At 46.2% G+C, this 17505-nt stretch overlaps 2 long non-coding RNA genes across 3 annotated transcripts; both read right to left on the bottom strand.

Annotated features, from left to right (window-relative positions):
- Window positions 1-331: 331 nt before the first annotated feature.
- LOC149347636 (uncharacterized) lies at window positions 332-11117 on the bottom strand. 2 transcript variants are annotated; one of them, XR_016292547.1, is made up of 5 exons: window positions 10966-11117; window positions 7590-7637; window positions 5642-5803; window positions 3717-3784; window positions 332-400 (listed from the first exon to the last, which is right to left on the bottom strand). It is a non-coding gene; the product is annotated as an uncharacterized LOC149347636 (long non-coding RNA). The 2 variants fall into 2 exon arrangements; XR_016292548.1 differs by lacking the exon at window positions 7590-7637.
- Window positions 11118-12607: 1490 nt separating this feature from the next.
- On the bottom strand, window positions 12608-17290 carry LOC149347635 (uncharacterized). The gene is made up of 3 exons (XR_016292549.1): window positions 17197-17290; window positions 14641-14804; window positions 12608-12803 (listed from the first exon to the last, which is right to left on the bottom strand). It is a non-coding gene; the product is annotated as an uncharacterized LOC149347635 (long non-coding RNA).
- Between the last annotated feature and the right edge of the window lie 215 nt (window positions 17291-17505).

Below are 17505 nucleotides of genomic sequence, written 5' to 3'. Positions count from 1 at the left end.
TGAAGTGAATAGAAAATTTTTACAACTAATTAGGCGGAATTTGAAAAATATTTTTACAAGCGCCACATGACAGGAAACATACATGGTTTTAAATAGATCTTGCGCGCCATTTTTTTAATCCTTGGTTCAAGTTACCTGAAACATACTGTATAGCGTAGCACACTTTACAAGTGGGAAAAAATATTGATGATACAATGAAGGAACAATCTGGAAACCACGGGATCAATAGGCCAGAACAAAACTCTTTCGAGAGCGAGAAAGTGTTGGTCACATTTCTGAAAAAGGCATCAGTACATGCATTCTGGTATCTGCAAGTGGATTTGGGTGAATATTTCTTGGACTGTCATCCACTTACCACTTCTGGAGAGTAGTGAACCTGACGGGAGGCAGTGGCAGCTTCCTGCAGTGAACAAATGCACGAAGATTAGGGGACACCGAGATGACAAAGCAAAGTTTGTACTTGCGTTATAGATATTTTTGTTCATGTGTCATTTGTATGGCTTATTTTTCAGTTTTTAGCGGCACCCCTTGTTCAAGGATATGGTGACATTGTGTAACAAAAACGTCAGCGACGCAAGAGCACCAAACATGACGTAAAGTGATTGGGCTTAAACATTTTAATGCCATGCATAGCACTCGGAGGGCCATCGAGGTGGAACCTGTTCGGCGGCAAGAAGAGTTTAGAGGGATTTCTCTCCCTGCACCTACTAGGTTCAACGATTCCCGTTTCCTCTACCACTCCCCGTTTGTGGCAGAAAGAGGTAGACGCCGAACAAGCGATGACGGAGCAAAAATGAAAATCACTAAGGTATTAACAGAACTAATAACATTAAAGTTTCAGTTCAGCGGAAACCAAGAGTAGGAGGTGGCCCAAAAGCTACCTATGTCATGTGACTTTGTGACGTTATCACAACCTGCCAATCCTGGAAGTTGCAGTGAAAATGACTAGTCGCGAGACGTTCTTCGGGTAACCCGGGTTGCACAAGACAAACCGCTGGATGGGTTGAAATGGGCACTGGCCGGTGCTTGCAGAGGTGCATCACTTGACCATTGCGCCAGTGCATCGCTAGTGACACGAGGAACCGCCGCGATCTACCACTGGGTCGGATTTTGCGCAATTGATTAGTCGTAATTGGATGAAAATCAGAATTGGTATAGACTCTTGAGTACAAGACAATAACTGAGAATTGGATTAGAATTGGAAAGGAAGATACTGCTGAGTGAAAGAAGAATGCTATGGCATTTCCTAAGCATGAATATATCTGATCGCATATTTTTTAACGCAGCCCACGGAGCATGGTTCGAACAGGACACCCAACACCAGAGAAAAGCAGAAGCTCTTGCTGGACATCATCCTAAAATTCTTCAAACACTTGGAAGGGCCGAAGCGCACCAACCAGACCAGCCCGGTCTGGTGGGCGAAACGAGGACACCATATATATGGGCTGAGTGAAAACTTCTAATGAACAAACGAATCTGTTAGTGCATAACTCACACCGCTGTGATCTATCTACGTATGTAAGCCTACGTAAAGGCTCACACCTTCTGTGTTGAGCCCGACAGTAGGGGCGAGTCCATTGTATCTACACTTCAGAAGCGTGATGGCCCCAAATGGTTCAGATATGCGGGACATCTGTTTCCAGCTTGTTTCGAAAGCAGCAAAGCCAACGACAGACAGAAAGACTTGCACTGACTTGTCTGTCAACTTATAGCGTTCTGCGAGACATGATGCTTCTGTGCACGCACATTAGCGAGCATACCGGGTGCTCCAGCGAAAACCCGAAAATTTTCATAGATATTTTTGGGGTAAAAATAAGGCTTTTCCGGCACAGTGTGTTGTATTCTTTTAAGTAGTTAGCTGGTTAACTAACTTTTAAGCCCATCTATTTTCGTATGATGCAGCCAGATTTTGTCGAGTCACAGCGGCGAGGGTAAGCGCGTTTTCGCCATTCTAAAAACTGGGATGGTTACTACAACGACCGTCTACAAATGTCTATTTGCAGCTAGACGCCTAGCTCTACTAGTTAAAGAGTTTATTAAAAGTTAGTCATCCAGCTTACTATTTAAGACAAGACACCACTATTCTGTTGTCTGCCAACACTGCTAATACTGTTCCGCAAAAGCAATATTTCAACCCCAAAAAGCTTACCTACGAAAATTTTTAAAAGTGCTAGCTGAAACACCCGGTATATGTGCATACTTGTCTGCTGAGAAAAGAAATGTACAGAAACATGGAGGAAAATGTCTTTTTTTTGTACGCCTTTACCACAGCATAGCACACCTGCTTTTACTGCCCCTTCATATATTCGGAGCAGCGCTGTCAAAGCCGGAGCATTCCTTTTTCTCTCCTTTTTCTCTCACTCCTACCTTACTCCATTTCCTGACAGTGTGGTGCCCACTCCGTTGTGAGACAGTTACTACGCTTTTCCTTGTATCAAAACCATTTTTTTTGTGTCTCTACTGTAGCTGTTCTGCGCTGTGTAATAAAAACAAATACCTTAACTGCCCAGCGCAGGGTGCAATAAGCCGGCTCTGGCTGTAAATCGATGCATTAAGCAACGGAGCTTAGTAGCTCTGCCTGCCTCTTGTCTTTCCTTCTCAAGTTTTGTGCATGGAAAAAAGAATCACTTCACTCTGATCTTATTTTCACTTCCTATTCCTATTTTTCAGTCTTCTTTCTTGACTTAATCCTGCGCGCAATGTGCTTGTGTCTAAAAGGCTCATCCCCATGGACACATCCGAGGCGCACGAGCGCAGCGCCTACGCGCCCAGCGCCGCGCCGCGATAAGCGTCGGAATACATATGCAACTCGATGGCGTGTCGCCTCCTGTCGCAGTACTACTCGCGCTCAGCTCAGCTCAGCGAAGAAAACGGCGCGAAGGGCCGTACCGGATGCAGAGAGAACTGCGTTCTCTGATTGGTTACACCGACCGCAAACCAGCGAGCCACTTCCGGCGCGAGCGCCACCTCTCCTCTGCTCCGCGCGCATGCGCAGACCGGCTCAGGCGTACGCTGGTACGCGTAGGCGCTGCGCTCGTGTGCCTTGGATGGGCCCTTGGAGATGTGCCTTAATGCGAACGCTACAGAAAACTTTTGTTACGAAAGCAACACTACGCGATTCGCCGAGCCATTTCGCGGAGCTGAGGAAAGGCCATACTGCGCGTGCGCGACGAGCAGAGACGTCACACGGCGCACAGCTGGCGAGCCGCCGCCGTCGCTGCGCGGGTGACTCAGACGTGGCGCCGCTCCGCTCGCCAGTTGCGCATGCGCAGTAGCGGCACATAGCTAGAGTCAGTGCCGCCACCGCTTCCGCGCGTTCTTATCGCTCCTCTCTCTCTCCTCGTTGCTTTCGCAATAATAGAGGTTTACCCACAGCTAAACCACGTCTTGAAGTCTCCGTGACTTCTATTCTTCTAAAAATGTGTTTTAGAAGATATAGTTTCTTCAGTATGTTCTTATCAGACATCGCCTACCATTTCTAATCCAATTCACTAAGGAGTATCTTTCTAACTTCTCTTCAGGGTGTGCTTCTTTTCTCGAATATACCCTAGCGAACATGTGCAGCACATGCTCCAGCTCGCGCAAAATCTTGCAATCTGTTAGTGACTTGTTATGCCGTAAGCCAAGTCTTTCATTTCGGATTTCTTAATAAAAAGATGAACGAAACGTAAATGCGCACAACAACACAGTCAGAAGGAACATGGAATACGCCTCACCTGCAAAAGCTCCTTCCAGGAGCCCAGTACCCCGGAAAAGGCTGTAGGTGGCTGGCTTGGTGGTACCTCTGTGAAGAAAGCACAGCCAAGATCATCCCGTGCTTCTTTTTGCTAGAAGCAAAAAGGAGAACCTGATTAACCTGTCTGCTCTGAAACCTGCCTGATTTCATAGGAAACGGGCGCTGAAATAAAGCACATATTTCTTACAAGATGCGCTAACCAGATTTCAGTGATCCACTGTTACAATCAACTGTCATAGTATCAGAAAAAGAGCTTCTCGTAAACACTGTCCTTCTCAACGTCACCTCACCGGCGTCAAGAATGATACAACTCCGCGGATAACAATAAAAAGGGCTCCGAAAGAGACGTTTCTTTTCACTAACTACACTCGCAGGTTTTGAGACCGGCAAGAAGAGCATTATTTCACAGAAGTAGCGCTACACTCCACACACAATTACGTCATTCAAAGACGACGACGGTAGCGCTATATAGCGCAATCATATACTACGCACCTGCTGGGGCGACGAATGCATGAGCCTGGAGGGAGACTGCAGCATATGTTAGCTGTACAGAGCTGCGTGACAGTCAGTGCCGCAGGCCGTCTGTGATGCAGGCAAGGTAATGCTTGTGCTCCTCGCATCATTCTTGCTGATTTGGGCTGGTTTCTTTTTTCCCGAGGTGAATCTGACAGGATTGCTCCAGTTACCTCACTACTTACTCGCAAGCAAGAGGAATTTCGATATGCATTTCATAACGATTTAAATACCATCGAAAGGCAATGGACCAGTCGAATTTCCTCCGTATTTTAATTTTCCGCATGTACTCTGCCATTGTGACACTCTTTAAATAATCAGTAACGAGAGAAAAACTTAAGCTGCTCCAAATCGCATTCGTTGTTTACGTTATGTTCGGCTTGTACGGAGAAGAGTGCAAAAACAACAAGCTAAAGCTTTTTTTTCCGTAATATATTCTTATGATTCGGATTCCTTGAAACCTCTTCTGAAAAGGTAACTTTGCTATCTGTCGCATCGCTGAGAGCAGACCTGCTAATTCGCAATCATTTGATGCACGAGGTATATTTAACAGAAGTCCTTCAACACTGCTTCCACACTGGGAACATAGCGGCCTTGCCGTAAAGGTCTGCAGTCAAGACTTCTGCAGCAAATCATTTCTATGTCTTTAAACTTTATTGCAAAAGTTAGAGAATCATCAGGCAACTAAGATAATCTTGCGAAGGCACATGGATTTACCATCAATATTACTTAAACGCATTTACTGTACTGAATTCTTATAGTCTAAACCGATGCTTCACACAAGCTTTCTACAGATTTTTGAACCTATGTTCAATTTCCCTTAATCCTGACATTTAAATTTCATCTGCACTATTTCTTCACACCTTTACAAAAGCCAAAAATTGTTCCAGAAACTTGTCCCTCTAAAAAAAAAATTCAGGGCTAGTTTATTTATTCTGTTGAGAATACCTATTTCAACGACTGGACATGGACAGCGCAGAAGCAGGAGAGTACGCAAAACTGCATTGATTAAGAGCTGTACCAAACGGAAATTTATTGTAGGGTCGACAAAAGCAGGCGAAGCTAATGTGCATGGCAAGAAAGGGCCACAGTCATCAAGCGAAGCAAAGCCAGAGGCAAAAGGTGCCAACAGGGAACAAATAAAAAAATGTGCTCAGAGTTCAACATCAGAATTTTACAAACAACACGGCGAACATCCCCTTGATATCTGCTCTTAACTTCACCCACCCATTATTTCGTCACTCACGCTGTCTTGTGTGCATTAGCCCACGCTAAGAGCTGTCTGATATGCGTCACCTATGAAGAACAGTTAGAGCTGCCCCGCTCCCAAAAAGAACCCAGGATGTACGCACAAGCGCATTTCCTGCCTGTAGTCAGTCATCGGTTACTCACTTCCTCGGCTCGGTGTCTGCGCCAGAGTAGTGGCGCTGAATCGCGGAGATAGTGTTGCATCGAAGGCCCTTTCTTGGCAGGCCACCGAGTCGGACATGTTATTCGTGCTGGGCTCCGTGGACGTCGAGTGGCATCGTTGCACCGATTGTGTAGCGGCGGTGACTGCAAGAGGAAAATTGCGGCCTCCTGTTAGTGCCTCAATGGTGATGACACACGTATTAAAAATTAACCCAGCCTCCGATTTTTCTCTTCACATTTCAGGGGGAAATGGGAGGGGAGTATCACAACAAAGGCGTTTAAAATTAGAAAAAGAATTCAAATTGTAAATTGTGGGATCTCCTGAGCCGAGACGAAACGTGAACTATAAAAAACGCCATAGTGAAGGGCTAAGGATTGCTGGAGACCAGTTGAGGCTCTGTAATGTGCGCTGCCTTCACTCAGAACACGGGCGGCTTTGCATTTCCCCTCCATCGATGTAGGAACGTCGCGGCGAAGAAAAACGAGAAAAGTACCAACATCGAAAAAGCTACCAAAGCAATCACACCAAAATTAGTTGTTCCAAACCGTTTATGCCCATTGTGTTGGCTACCACTGAACGTAGATTATCCTAATAGCTGAAAGTGTATTATCTTGGTGCTTAAGCACTATTATATTCTATGGGAACCTGCTCTCGCCGGCTCCCTCTGCTTGCCTTCCCCGCGATGCACCCCTTAACTAACAAGGAAGGGCGCGGGCGTCGCACCGCCACGGATGGCGTGATTGTTGTGCGCGAGGGGTAGACAGCGCTTAGGCTTAGGAAATTCGACGCACGCTGACGCTAACGCGAAGGGCTCCGCTCCTCGCCGGCGGCCGGCCTCGTGGTGGGAACATGCTGCCGCCAGCTCGTCCCGTCCGGCCTCGGAGTTTCCCACTTGCCCTGGCGTGGTGAAACGTTAGCTCTTAACCGTGCTGGTGAGTCTGACGTCCTCGATTCCTCAGCGTATTTTGTTGCTAGCTCGCGTTATTGTCGTTGTAGCAATGAATGCCTTGTTTGTGTCAGCCAGAGTTTCCACTGCGCCACCGCGCCCAGATTGCTATGAGGACTCCCAGCGATCTGACTGTAGATTAGAGAATGACCAATGCGCACATAAGAGAAATACCTATTAGAACAATCGCGTTGTACCTTGAAGGCGGAGCTTATCTGTCCCCTAAAGGTTTTTCTCTCTAATCAATATTAGATTTACGGCAAGGGTCCCAGATAACGGAAGCATAACCCATTGCAGGAGGGACAATTGATTTGTAGAGAAGGAGATAAATTTAAGATGTAAAAAGTTAGAGAATGCCACAAGAAGAGCAGCTTTAAGTGTGCAGCAGCAGATACACACTCTATATGAATCTTCCACATGAGAACACTGTTGCTTATCAGTACGAGTAATATATAAGCACTCTATGCAGAGTAATTTATACCGCTAACAGCGCAGACAAATTTCAGAAAATTTCTGCTATTGCAATAGGCCGCAGCGTTCATTGGGTGGGCGAACTCTCAACCATTAACTTCCACCAGCCCGAGTGGCCCTCTCACATCCGAGATCAGCCTGATTATCAAAAGGGTCGGTGGCACCCAAGTGACGAATCTACCACGGTTGCGGAAGCGCCTGTGGATTGAGGCTAAAGGGAGAATGTGTGTAACCTGCCTTCTACGAAGCCTATGCCGCAATGGGAAGATATCGCGCATCTAAAAAACTGAACAGTGTTTCAATAACTTGCATCTGCCGAAATTTGTATGAAGTGCAAAAAAATATTGACAATACGCTGACAGAGCATTTTGCCAATCAGCGGATTATTAGGCCAGAACGACACACTACCGAGACCCGGAAAGTGGTGGTTACTTTTTAGAAAAAAAAATAGTCCATACATCGTTTCTGCAAGCAGAATCGCGTCAAGATTTCTTGGACTGTCATCCACGTACCTCTTGAAACGAACTATAGAGAGGCTGACAGGAGACCGTTGCAGCTTCCTGCAGTGAACAAACGCACAGAGATTAGAGAGCACCGAGGTGAAAAAGGAAAATGGATACTTATGTTATAGATAGTTTTTTTCACGTGTCATTCGTTTGATTTTTTTCCTTTTTCAGTTTTTATTGGGGCCTCTAGTTCAAAGATATGCTGCCCCTACCTCAAGAAAATGTCATTGACGTAACAGAACCAAACATATGACGTTAAGTGTTTGGGCTTCAACAAGGCCGCTGCGGTGGCTCACTGGTTATGGCCCTTGGCTGCTGGCCCAAAAGACGCGGGTTCGTTCCCGGCCGCGGCGGCCGAACAACGATGGAGGCGAAATTCTAGAGGCCCGTGTACAGTGCGATGTCAGAACAGGTTAACGAACCCCAGGTGGTCGAGATTTCAGAAGCCCTCCACTATGGCGTGCCTCGTAGCCTGAGTCGCTTTGAGACGTCCAAGAAATTTGGAAGGTTCCTTTTTTGCGTACAAATTTTAGCCGTCAAATATTAGAGTATTCCCTTCCATTGTTACTTAACTATCTTCACAGTCATAACATCTATTTAGAAAATATTAGCGTGTCAATGTTGAAGACTTTTTTTTCGTCATAATAGAGATTGTATACCATCACTAAGAATTGTATAATGATGATGTATTTTTTTTCCTGCTCTTTATATATGTATTGTGCCTATGCTATCTTCCGACATGAAAATGCAATGTTCTTATTTTGTTATTTTGCTTCAGTTCGTGCAGTGGCTTTGCACATTCATTTTTTTTGTGTGTGTAAAGTGTGTCCGAAAAATTAATCACTACGTTACGCAACCGTTGTATGCTTTGTAAAGAGGGGCTTGAACCTCGTCAAGTGAACTATTTTTCACTTTTGTTCAAGCCCCTACCGCTTTGACGGAAATAAATCATATCAAATCATATCAAATAAATCAAACTTTTAACTCGATAGAACTCAGAGGGTCATCAAGGCTAAAACTGTTCGGCAGTGATATCTGCGGGAAGCCTGCGCCTGCCAGTGGTGGCAGGAATTGTTTAAAGGGATTTCCTTCTCTGCACCTACCTGGTTCCAACCTTTTCCTTTCCCCCTTCCACTAGACGGTGTGATGTAGGATGACTCAGCAAAGATGAAAATAACTGATAACGACTTAGATAGCGTTAAAATTTCTGTTCAGAGCAACGAAGAATATCAGCTGTCCCAGATGCCACCTATGTCTCGTGACCACGTGACACCATCATAAACTGCCCCTATCCGTTTGTGAACAAACAGCCCACCGTGGCAGGTGGCTGTTATTCACTGCTTGCGAGATGCCTCTCGAGAAGAGCTATCTAGGATACACAAGCCCAACCACTGCCTCTCTAATCAACAGCCACATGCCGGAGCATTCTATTGTGCATTACTTAACAACTGCACCGGTAGTGATTTGAAGAACCTCCGCGATCTAAGTAGGGCGAATTATGTGTAGTTGAGTAGTCGTAATTAGAACAAAATCGGAATTGAATATATTGTTTAACAAAAGACAGTGGGCTCAGAACTGGAATACAGTCAGAACTCTAATACACTGCTGAGTAAAAGAAGAATTCTGTCTCATTCTTATTTCCTAGATATGAAATTTACTACCCTCCCCTAATTTTTTAAAGCAGCCTACGGAGCATGGTTCGGCCAAGGCAACATCAGACACAAAGGCAGAATCTGTGACGGGACCTGATCCTGAAATTCTTCAAACACTTCGAAGAGCCCGGGAGCATCTCATGGAGGCATGCCACCACCCACGTTCAGTAGGCTCATTACCAGCCTGATCTGGTGGGTGAGCAAAAATACAGCATATATATGGACTAAAGAAAATTTAGAATGAACTAAAGAATCTGTTAGCGCAAAGCTCACAGCGTTCAGATCTATGTACGCATGAATGCATACGTAAACGGTCACACCACCCGTGTCGTGTAGGACAGAAGGGGCGAGTCCATAGCATGTACACTTCAGAAATGTGATGGTTCCTAATGGTTCAGATATGCGTGACTTCCGTTTGCAGCTCGTTTCGGATGCAGCAGAGCCGACGACAGACAAACACGTGCACTGACATGTCTGTTATAATGGCAGCGTTCTACGAGACCTGACAATGCACATCAGCGAGTATACATGTGCGTGCATGTCAGCCCTGGAAAGCAATAAATAGAAGATGGCGGAAAATGTCACCTCTCTTTTTACGTGCTTACTTACTACTGCATAGCACAGCTGCTTTTACTGCCCCTTCATACACCCGGTGCAGCGCTGTCAAAGGTAGAGCGTTCCTCTTCATCTCGTTTCTAATTCACTCCCCCCTGACTACATTTCCTAAAAGGCGAAATTGAGGTGTCCACACAGTAGTGAGACAGCTACTGCGACTTCCCTTGCAGGGCGCAGTAAGCCAGCTCTGGCCGTAAACCGATTCATAAGCAACGCAGTTTACCTCTGTCTGCCTCTTGTCTTCAAGTTTTGTGCATAGAAAAAAGTTGTTTACTTGTGATCTTACCTTCTCTTCGAAAAGTTCGCAGTCTTTGTTCATGATTTTAAACCTGTGCACAATGTGTGTGCACAGGTTTCTAACTCAATCTACTAAGGATTAACTTCTTAAACTCTATTCAGGGCATGCTTCTTTACTCGAGTGTACCTTAGCGAGCTTGTGGAGCACATGCGCCAACTCGAGCCGAATCTTCCATTCCGTTAGTCACCTGTTATACTGTGTACCATGACACCCGTGCCCGATTTCTCGATGTAATGACTAAATATTATTTACTGCTAGTTAATAAGACAAGCTTCGCCTTTAGTAGTGGAACGCGACAGCGTGTTGTAGCGCTGCCAGGGAGTCCACGGAACGCCACCACTCATTCGTCGGGATGCCTCGCCATTTGAACGCAACGCTTTTTGAGGAAAGGAAATGGCGCAGTAATTCTCTGTCATCTCGGTGGACATCTGAACCGCACCGTACAGGAAGGAAGTCGGAGTGAAAGAAGAAATAGGGGCAGTAATGAAGAAAATGAAATGGTGGAAAGGAAATTACGCAGTAGCGGTCTCTCACATATCTCTGTGGACACCCGTCATCCGTTCGTAGAGGAAGAGACGAAGTGGTAGCGAAGGAAGAAAGAGAAAGAGGGGCCGTAATGAAGAAAATGAAAATTGTATTTGAGGAAAGGAAATTACGAATTGTCTCACACTCGCTCCTCACACATGCGCAGTTGGAGCTCTCCGGGACTCCGCGAAATTGCTCATACCTAGCATAGGGTTGCTTCCGCAACAAAAAAATGAATGAAACGCAAACGTGCACGATAACGCAGCCAGAAGGCACATGGAATACTGCTCACCTGCGAAAGCTCTTTCTATGGGCTCCAGTCTCCAGTCTCCGGGAAACGGTTTTCCGTGAGTCTGGTGAAGTCTCCAATCTCCCGAAATTGGCTCTCAGTGGCGTGGCGGAGCCCACGCGACGAATGCATCAACCAAGACCATCCCGGGCTTCTTTTTCTTCAATGCGTCCGCTGCAAAACATCCCTCACTTCAGGAAAAACGGGCGCCGACCTGAAGCACATATTTCTGACAAGATGCCGCAGCCAAATTACAATGATCCAGCCCTTCAGTTAACTGCCGTGCTATCAGAAAGATTCTCGTGAACCTCGCTCTTCTAGACATAGCCTCACCGGCGTGTTAAAGTTACAGAAGAAGAAATACTGTGTATAACAAAGGGGTAAAAGCGCTCTGAAGATAGCACCTGTTTTCAGTAAACACACTCTTACCTTTTGAGAGCATCGAGAAGTGCTTTACTTCACTGAAGCAAGGTTATGCTTCACAGAGTGTGACGTCACTTAAATACTAAGGAAGGGGCGCTATACAGCGCAAATATATACTACAAACCTGCTGAACTGACGAATGCATGAGCCTGGCAGGAGACAGTAGTACATGCCTGGTGTGTATAGTGACGCTACAGTCTGTGATGCAGGCGGTAAAGACAAGGCATTACTTGGGCTCCTTGCATGACTGCTGCCGAATATCGGGTGGTTTTTGTTTCTCTGAGGATCATGTGCAGGTACTATTCCGCCCATCTTCCTACCTACTCGAGGCGAGAGGAATTTCGCAGGTGCATTTCATAATGGTTTAAACAGCACCGAAAGGCAAAGGAAAGGTCGTTTCCTGCGTATTTTATGTTTCGGGATGCACTCGGGAGATTGCCTTGATATCTTCTCTTCGCTTGGTCACCCACGCAATATTTCGTCACTTACGCCTTCTTGTCAAAAGCATTAGCCCACGCTGAGTGCTGTCTATGTCACCGATATAGATTAGTTCCAGCTACCTCGCTGCCAAAAGAAAGCGAGGATGTACGGCCCCCGTCAAATGTATACAACCCGAGGGGTTTGCTTAGTACAGCCATTTGTAGCGAAAGCTACATTTGCCACGAACCTCCGATTTCGCTGTGGCGGTGCTCCGAGGAGGGGCAGCAACCTACCTTGAGCCGTTGCCTAGCAACCTCCGCAGCTGGCGGTGTGCGCGCGATCTGGCGTGACGTCACACGAAGAGTAGGTTGGGGCAACCGAAAAGGAAATAAAAATAATGTGCCCCTGCCTGACATCACACAGTGCGTCTCAACATGGAGCTGCCGCTGCCGTTTCGTAGGACGTCACAAAGCTTGCCTCGTCGTTGCGCTTGCCTCCGCACGCCTCGCCAGCTGTGTCGCATGCCTGGTAACATGTCGGGGGATTGAAAAGGAGAGCTCGCGTGCGCCACAACCACAGGTGAGGCGGTAGTATGGACGGCGACAAGTAAAACGCTTTTGCATTCTGCCCTTAAAGGCGAAGCTTTAGCGTCCTCCAATATTTTTAGAAGGGCTCTCTTTCACATCTAGGAGTCTAAAGCTTGCGAGGATTGAGGAGGCGAAGCTATTGCTCTTTAGAGAGATTACGGTCCATGAAGATGCATAACAAGTCTCACAGCCGGCCTCACAAGCACGCAAGGGTATACGCACAGGCGCATTTTCTGCCTGGAGTCGGTCACTCAACACCTCGCCTCGGTACCCGCACCTGAATCGCGAACGCTGCAATCTCGCAGGTAGTCGTACTTACGGGGTCCAATCTTGGCAGGCCACCAAGACGGACATGTTACTCGTGGTGGGCTCCGTGGACGTCGACTGGGACCTACTGCGTTGCAGCCGTGACTGCAATAGAAAAATGGCTATCTCCTATTAGTAGTTCGATGCTCGTGACAAACTCCGGTTTTTGTCAGGGGGAAAAGGAGTTCCACAAAAGGGGAGATTGAAAATTAAAAATACAATTTAGTTAGCAACTTCTGGGACTGAACTTGCCGAACCTAAATGCGGACTATGAACGACACCGTAGTGAAGGGCAATCCAGTCCTTCATAATCCATGTTTTGTTTTGGAAAGTGAAATCCCGTAATCATGCTGATGACAATGATGAGTATGGTATTTTACTTGTCGAAGCAAAGTGTGGATTATGAAGGACACAGTAGTGAACGGCTAGGTATTCGTTTGGCATTATGAGAGTTTAACGTCGCAAAGGAACAAGGACTATAAGGGAGGGCGTGGGGTTTCTTTAACGTGCCCTGACATCGCACAGCACGCGGGTCTCTACAATTTCCACCCCATCAGAATTCAACCACCGCGGCCGGGATCGAACCCGCTTTTCCGGGTCAGCAGCCGAGCTACATAACCACTGAGTCTCTGCCGCGGCTTGAAGGACAACGTATTATTGTAGAAAGGCGGGGCGATGCAACGTGCACTGCCTTCGCTTAGCACACGGGCGGCTTTGAATTTCCTCCATCGAAATAGGGCAGCCACGGCCTGTAACGAAGCCGCGACCTTGGGATCAGCAGCGCAACCCGAAGACCATCAGGAAAGGTACCTATATTCGAAAAGCTACCAAAACAGTAACACCAAGAATTGTTGCTGCAAATATTTTATACCCCGAGTGTTGGCTACCACTACAGGTAAATTATACCCACCGCTCAAAATTACATTTCTTGGTGTTGCATTATTATGTTTTTTCTAGAAAATATAATAATTTAAAACGTGGTAAGCAGACAAACATAAACTGTTTACAATATATGTTGCTCTTAAAATACAGCAAACAGAAGGCGTGACAAGTATGGAGAGATAAAAAGGAACTCGCTAAAAAGAAAGCACAGAAGGACAAGGTGTTAGAGCTGTCTCCATGAGACCGAAGCACTAATTCTGCCAGACGTTTTTCTTACGCATGAGTATGAGTTGTGTATGGCGGGTGCATCCAATGTGCAGCCAGCGGCCGTAGCCTATAAGATGGACATTTCGTTGTCCATTTGGCGCCCATTTGCTCCTCTCTCAGCAGACACTCAGCTATTCTTTCGACAGAGCGCTGCGATGCGCATTAACAATGACTGCATACTGCACCCAGTTTAAGTCAATGATAAGGTCCAGTCACCAACCACTCAATGCTCAGGCCGCTTGGCACAGACGCTCTGCGGCACAGACGATTTGAGTGACCAATGATGAAGGAACGAATAGACGCGAAATAAACTACGGTAAATGGGCAGCTTATGGAATACGGCCTCCAGTATAGAACTACCTCAATGAAGCGCTCTTGGTGTTCGCATGATTTTCGTACCAGGAAAATAGCTGCTATCATTTCCGGTTTATTGGCACCTTCGATATTCGATCAGAAAGAAGTATAGCTTCTACACTTTTCCTTTCCAATGAAATTCCCGCGACTTGCGCACGTAATTCTGCTGAGAAGTTTAACGGCAGCGAAAAGCTTTCTACAAGCCTGGAATCGTAGGCCTAGCAGCAGTGGTACTTACTTAGCGGATTCACAAATGACACGAATCACTTCAACAAGGCTTAAGAATTGCCGTTCATCTTATTTGCTAGAGCGACTGCCCTGGACAGGCGGTGAGCCACCGCGGCGGTCACGTCTAGGTAGCTTCTACACTCATCAATTGAATTGCAAGGACCCGGTAAAAGGCTATGCCGCGACAAAAACTATTGGCTCGCCAACTTACCGACTCGCTGTCAACCTAGAGAACCGGTACAGCGCCTGAAGTTCACAACAAACAAGGCGACGGTTGAACGACAAGTCCGAGGTACTGAAGCAAGATGGCGAGTTTGGCGAGCTGTACATTATTGAGGATTCTAGCAGTGGTAACGTCCAAATGCCGACAGCATCCTGCGAAGTGCACCTCATGTTGATGGCACTGTCGCATAAATGTAGCGGAGAATACTAACTGCACTCTGCACTGATACAATTTCTCGGTGTGCACATTGTCTTTTAGGATTTAGATACTGCAATCCTACTTTTAAAAATTATAGCAGGATAGGAAAAAAAAGAGAATACCATAAATAATACTTTCGCAAACCACAAATAGCTGGTTTATGTCTGGAGCGGAAAAGTAACTAAGAAAAAACTTCCGTGTCAAAAGACTACAAAAGGAAGAAGGCCTTCCAATAACAAAGATTTCTTTTTTTTTTCAGAACGGAAACTTATTGGAGTAACGTTATTAACAGTGATTATTTGCAATCATCACTGTCATCATTTATGGGTTTTGGGGGTTTTACCGTCCCAAAGTAATCCAGGCTATGAGAGACGCCGTGATAAAGGGCTCCAGAAGTTTCTACAAACCGGGGTTCTTTAACGTGCACTGATATTGTAGAGTGCACGGGCCTCTAGAATTTCTCCTCCATCGAAATTCAACCGCCGCAACAGTTTCGACCCCATGCTCCCTCTTTGCTATAATTTCGAAAATTAGGATTCACGTCATTCGCGCTTTGTTCTTAACCTAACTATTTTGTTTCATAATTCAGCCTTCTTTCAGTCATTCATGGGGAGAACGCAACCGCAAGAAAAGAACCTAGCCTTCGTAGGGAAAAAAAAGGAAAACAGGGTTTGTTCTACATGCCAAGAGTGTGCCACACGGCCTGAAACAAGCTAAAAGGATTCGTAATATGAATTTGACGTCGGAGCTTTAGTTCTTTAGTGAGCAGATGCTCCTTGATATGAAAGCCAATATGCGCCATGCATTGTGTAGACTATTTGTTCTGAGAAGGTACGGTGCCCTCCAGTATAAATTTGTCGGTGAAAAGATAACAGGGGGAGGGGCTTCAAATATAGGAATATTCGGGATCTGCAATGCTAGATAGGAAAGATTGTCAGGTTGTTCTTTTTTTCGCAAGCATTAATTTCCAATTTCATCGGCTTAGGCTGAAAGAGAAGGAAATAATGTGGACCGGATGTTGTCTCTCCTGGTGACACTGACACAAACTTTAATGCTTCCATCTTTATAACAAGATTAAATCATTTGTTGCATGACGTGGAGACGGCGCAGTGTTTATGCCATCCCCGCGGCATAAACGCACATTTCCAAGCTCAGTTTATATCACTACAGCTAACAACAAATATATGTCCTTCCTGATTCTAGAGCAGAAATTTAGCACAGAGTGTCACCTCAGCTGTGATCCCTGTGTAGGCAGCCATTGTAGCATGGCTCTTTCCAAACAATTGCTCGTATATGCGCTTATTTGACTGCCTACAGATTTGGCGTCAACATTGGCATCGAAACGCGTAATCGTAATAAGTGCCGTCATGCAGACGATTGAACGTTCAGAGTGATTTCATGTAGTGTTTGTAATCACAGCGCTCCAGAAAACGAAAAAGGAAACTACAAGGCACAGTTACGCGCCACCTATGATGCGACAGCATTTGTGAGGAAATTTTCATATATTGGGCAATTGGTAATTGTTTTCTTGACATTCCTAGATCGTTAAGAGTGCTCATACCTCGCCTGGCACAGTGGCGCAGCGCTTAAGCGTCGCGCCACTGCCACTCCGAGCGGTTGTTTGAAACACAGCCACAAATGAGGCTTTTTGAGACAGGGAAACCTCTCCTGACCAATCATTAATTTAAATGCTACCTGCCACAGTGGCCGGTTTCCTTAAATGCCGGTGGGCCTGTTGCCCCCTGCCACGGTGCGCAGGTTGTGATGGTATCACAAGAGCACGCGTCCATGTGGCAGGTGGGCCACCTGCTTCCCTGCGATTTCTAGCTCATGCCGTCGCCGACGACGACGGGTTTTGCTTTTAACAGGACCCTTAACGCTTCTGCATTAAATATCTTCTAAATTGCTACCAACGCTTTCGAAATGCGCCTGAAACTTTTAAGAGCGTTAGCTCTTACTCATCACGTTTGGAGATTTCGGGGGGTCTGCTACCACCCTGAGATAACAGCGCCATCTGTGGCAGCAACCAGAAAACAGCACATCTCGCATTAAAACTTGTAGCGCCATCTACAAACAGCCACCTGCCACGTGACACTGATGACTTCATGGTCCAACATGGTGGATAGAGGTCAATTCTACCAAACCAAACAGCTAACGCTCGTTATTTCAACGTCTTCGAGATGGTGTTGGACTTTTTTTGTTAGGCTTTGTTGTTTGCCAAGCATTTTGTCCAGGGAACAAACTGTGCTGGGAAAAAGCAGTGCAGGCAACTGCGACAGGCAACACGATGACATTGTCAGGAGGTTAGAGCAAACTCGTTCCACAAACGCCCCAAGTCGTCCTCACCTCCGAGCGGTGACTTCCACAGGCCAACATCGACGCCGAGACGTTGTCGGTCTGGGTGACGTCGGCGCACCTACACCCACATGACGACAGTGCTTAAAGATGCTCTCTGTAAGTGCGATAAAAACTTCTACAAACCGAAATCAATTCCTACAAATTACTTGGGCGAACTACCAATTTGCAGCTATGGGCTTAACAGTTGTCCGAACTTCCAGGACGTCCCCGAGAAATGATGTAAACCCCCATCCCGTCCTTTCTTTGCGTTCTCTTCCTTTTGCTCCCAGAAAGATGAAAAATGTGAGGGTAAAATGT

This window comes from Amblyomma mixtum, chromosome 4 (genome assembly GCF_055824585.1).
Source record: "Amblyomma mixtum isolate Tamu chromosome 4, ASM5582458v1, whole genome shotgun sequence".
In the NCBI taxonomy this organism is placed as follows: domain Eukaryota; kingdom Metazoa; phylum Arthropoda; class Arachnida; order Ixodida; family Ixodidae; genus Amblyomma; species Amblyomma mixtum.
The sequence above is the reverse complement of the archived record's forward strand: the minus strand, read 5'-3'. Positions and strand labels throughout refer to the sequence as shown.